This window comes from Oreochromis niloticus, linkage group LG5, assembly GCF_001858045.2.
Source record: "Oreochromis niloticus isolate F11D_XX linkage group LG5, O_niloticus_UMD_NMBU, whole genome shotgun sequence".
Classification (NCBI taxonomy): domain Eukaryota; kingdom Metazoa; phylum Chordata; class Actinopteri; order Cichliformes; family Cichlidae; genus Oreochromis; species Oreochromis niloticus.
The window spans coordinates 10,862,945-10,867,789 of NC_031970.2; the positions used below are offsets into that span (position 1 = coordinate 10,862,945).

Here is a 4,845-nt window from a genome sequence, read left to right on the forward strand (position 1 = left end):
GTAAAACTAAAAGAACTAAAAGTCTTCTGCTCAACTGATAAAGAGATTTAGTTTTATGGGGGAAAGTTAGAAACATACTTATTGTAAATCATGGAACAGATTTGAGATGTTGCGGCATGTTGACGTAACATTTGATGCTCCAGGCAGGATTCAAGTCAGGACTCACAAAATTCCACAACCACGCACTTTCTTTTATGTGCTCATTTTCTGGTACATAGATTTAATCCAGAAAACATCCAATGAAAAATAAATTAAAGTCGGCTCAGTCGTATACATGCTGTATCAAAGGAAACTATGTGCTGAGCATGAAGGACGATTTAGCAATGACATGCCCTGTGATTCTGACACTGAGCATAAAGCCCTTCACCAAAGAAGTCATAGCTTGCCGACCCTCACTATGCTGAGCACGTAGCATGCATCTATTGAGAGAAATACTCAGCTCAGAGTGCTCAGAGTTTGGTGGTGTTTTCAACCTCAAAAATAAAGCTGTAAGGAATGGATTAAACTCCTTTCACATGCAGCTGCAATTGTTATTATAATCTGGTGTTCACGAAAGTGCAGTGCTAGTCCTCATCCTCCTCTAGTACTTGCCTGCTTTTATCCGCTTCTCTTGGGAATCAACTGTATGTGTGGATGAATGCTAAACTTGCCCAACAGGTGTAGAGGAGTATGGTTTGAGGAGGCTGAGGAGGAGGAGGTTGCTTTAGTGCTACCAGTAACCTGCTGAAATTATGAAATTTAGCGTTGGAGCAAAAAAAACCAAAACAAAAAAAACTGGGGCGTGTAAAAGTTTCATTCATCTGTTCAGACCAACGTAAATGTTGAAAACAAGACTGATCTTCACCTTTTGGAATGCTGGGTTTGGTTCAAACTGGTGACTTAATTCATGAATCAGGGTATTGGTCCTTCAAAGAGGACACCTGATTGGATGTGGGGATTCAGAGTTGTGAAAATCCAAAATGCAACTCTCACAAATTCTCACAAGAGACTATTGGCTCAAACGGGACCCACCGGCTGTGGGGGCCTCGCCTGTGTTAACTGTGCGTGATCTCTCACAATCCAAACACGTGTCAATATTTAGCCACTATGAATCTGAAATTTTGAAGCTTTCCGTATCTGTGTTGACCCAGACAAAGACTGTCAACATCCCCTTTCTGTGTAAGGATGTAGTGGGATGAGCTCCAGCGGCTCGACCATGAACAGGATAAGAAATACGGGCGTGGGATAGACTGTTTCTTTCATCCACGTAAAACAAGCTGTGAAAGTGAAACAAAACTCCCTCAGAGATAGAAAAAAGTTCCTGGAAATATTTGTTTTTCTATTTGTTTTTTAAAAGAAGCACGCTGGAGGTTACTTTGGCACTGTGAACCATGCAATGTAAAGGCAGACACATCCTTGTGCACACTGGATGTGTTTTTTAAAGTCTTTTAAGCAGGTTTAAGAGTTTGTTGTTATGGAGATTATTACAACATGCTCTTACCTTGGATTGTGTTTATTAGCTCATAATTAATTGGTATTTTTATATATATTTTCAGGCATTATTTCACAATGACAGTTTGCACAAGATGCTGACCATCCTATCTCTGTGGACTAGAAGATCTTAGTCATAACTTTTTCCAACTTCAAATTACTATTATTATTTGTAATTAAAGATCTGGTTAGCTCTTGTGCTGAACAAATTATAATATTTGCAGGACTCACCTCCTCCAGGTTGCCTGCTCAGCAGGACGGACAACAAAAGAGGTCACGCCATCTTTCTGTTTTCTTTGCAGTTTGTCTTTGAGAAGCTATTTACTTTTTCTTATCTAATTAGATTTTACAATATAGTTGCTTTTAGGTTTGGTTGGTTTTGATGTGTGCTGGCATTGATTTCTGTTTAATAAAGCACTTTCAGAGGTCTACTTGTCACCACGTAAACCAGGAAACTGCACGGGCTTGAAGGAGGGCCTGATAGCTGGTGTACTTTAAACTAGCTGCAGTGGCAATGAGCAAAGTTTGAGAGAGAGCTGATTTCTGTGATGCGTACTCCGCTTGGAGCTTAGTGAAGCTAGCAGGCTGAAAGAATGCAGAAGGTACGATACTGACACTTGCTGGAAAATAAATGTATGCATGGAATATGCTCATGCTAACAGGTCAGCAGCATGCGGTAAAAATAGTTTGGTGATGTGTGCCCTCCGGTGGACGTTGAGTGTATTATTTAGATTATTTATCATTTAGAGCTGCTGCTTTAGGTGAACTGCATTATATTCAATCTTCAGTTAAACAATTCACTGATAAACTCTCGAAATTTAGTATAAAACTGTCATAAAACAGTGAAAGGAAAATGAACAGATGGACAGATGGATAGGAGAAGCGTTGTTAACCAAAACACTCGTTTTCAAATTTAAGCCTTAAACAACCAGGCTATTCTTTAGAAAGTAAAATGATGTAATTATGCATAAAATATGAAATATATTCTTCAATATTCTGATGTAATGAATTGCGTTTCTTAATAATTGGTATGCAAAAAAGCATGAAAAGTTTTTATCAGCCTTTGGGCTTCCTTTATCTGCCTTGTTACAAACATAACAATGTAATGTTTGTAACAAGTCTGAACGCACAACATGTCAAACCTCAAAGGAGATGGGCCACAGGAGCACAAGGCCAGAACAGAAAACTGAGGCACAGGCTCACTAGATTTGGACAACAGATAATTGGAAAAAATGCTGCATTCTCTGATGAGTCTCAATATGTGCTGAAACATTTGGATTATAGTGTCAGAGTTTGGTGTAAGTAACATGAAAACATGAGTTCCTCCAGCCTTCTATCAACGGTTTAAACTGGGGGTGGAGGTTTTATGGTGTAGGAGATATTTTTTGGCACTCTTTGCGGCCCACAGAGTATTGTTGTGTACTGTACAGTGTACTGCTGATCTGTGGGACCATGTCTCCTCCGGCAGAATAAAATGCCATGTCAAAAAGCTCAAACCATCTCAAACTGGTTTCTTGAGTATGGCAATGAGTTCATTGCACTCAAATGCCCTCCACAGTCACCAGATCTCAATCTAATAGAGCACCTTTGTATTGTGGAACAACTGTGTGATGCTATCCTGGTACTAACAAGTCATCAGCTTTAGAGATTTGGGATGTTTTTGGCTAAACCTTTTTATAGGCTCGTTTACTTTTACCTTGTGTTTGAATGAATAGCTGGGTTATACATGACTCACTAAAGATAAAATCAAAGCTTTAGCTTTTTCATTTAATAAATGTTAGGGCTCTGGTAACTTCAGTAAATGAGTAATCACCTTTGATAGGCAGGTTAACACTGCGGAAAAAGTTAATTCTTCATTTGCTTTAGCCTGGTGTTACTTCCAGCAGACAATATGGAGATATAGTTCACATACAGCCTCAACACATCTCAGTTTCCCTTCTCTTCCCTGTCATGCATTTATAGATGTCAAAGTGGCATAACTGGTAATTCAGCATCTATCTAGTGTTGTTGTAGAGGAGTGAGCACAAACGGAGTAACATTTTTCATGTGGCAGGTAATTTTGCTTACTTCCTATGTCCTAATTAATCCAAAACAGTCATGATAATGTGCGAAACACATGTTTACATATTGTTGAATTCAGTTGTCTAAATCCACAAACAGCATGAGCAGAGCAACTTATTTATAAATGAATATTTCCCCTGCTGTGCCGCACCCCATCAACCCAACCAGCCCACCCATGGGCTTCCCTCACCTGACAGTAGGCAATATTGAAGGGTGATCTAGTGAGCAAACTTATGTAGCAAAAAATTATTAAAACAACACTTTAATTTATAGTGGAAAAAGAAGTGTGACAAAACGCGCTTAGAAAAATAAACCTGAGGGACAACGATATTAAAACCTATGGAACGAACGCAAAAAGACGAGGGCTCGTCCGGGATTTGAACCCGGGACCTCTCGCACCCTAAGCGAGAATCATACCCCTAGACCAACGAGCCACGTGATAATATCGTAAACGTACACCAAATGAAACACGAGGGTATAACAGATGGTCAACGTTACCAGAGCACAGCGCACAGCTGACTACACTGGATTCTTGCGGATGTGTAAAATAACCGAACAGAAACACGTCTTTTTTTTTTTTTTTTTTTTTTTTTTTAAAAAAAACGTAAACCTACAGAATATATTTCTATGTGAAAAATCATCCCCTTTCTACGACACTTCCACGGTTTCGTTCACTGGCTGCTGTTTTCAAAGTTGTTTCAGACTTGTTTTTCTCCTTAAAGACACAAATACGGAGCTACGGAGTGAGATGAACACCAGCTTTCCCTTTAGCCTTATGAATAATTCGTGTTTTAACGTTCAATGACACTTATCCGTCGGATTCGCGTTGGTTTATTCAGTTATTTGATCCCAAACCGCTCATTGTAATGTTAGTGAAAAACCGTGAGAGGGCGCCAACTGTTGTCAAAAGGAAAAAGGAGCCGAAGAGCCGAACGAGACAAGAGCATTCACTCCTTTGTATTTCCTTTTTCGCTTAGATCCCGTTGAACAGGTGAGACTTCCTTAACAAGTGAGGGTCTGTCATTGTTTCTCTGTTAAAATAATATATATTTAACTTAAGGATTTTTGTGATGATCTTAGTCTTTCATTTTCTTGTTATTAGCCAATCTGGATATGCTCTCCTCTAATTATAATTTCATATAATTTCCCCAGATTTCATATTAATTCTGCATCTGCAGCAAGTTTATATATCCTCATCATGAACATTAATGTCATGGTAATTTTAATGATTTCTTCGAATTGCTCTTTTCTGAGGGTGCTGAAAGATTCTGCTGCCTACATATTATTTGACTTTTAAAAACAATAATTGGGTTT

The 4,845-nt window shown here is 38.9% G+C and overlaps 1 non-coding gene across 1 annotated transcript; it reads right to left on the reverse strand.

Moving 5' to 3' along the window:
- Positions 1-3,893: 3,893 nt before the first annotated feature.
- On the reverse strand, positions 3,894-3,965 carry trnap-agg (transfer RNA proline (anticodon AGG)). The gene has a single exon. It is a non-coding gene; the product is annotated as a tRNA-Pro (tRNA).
- Between the last annotated feature and the right edge of the window lie 880 nt (positions 3,966-4,845).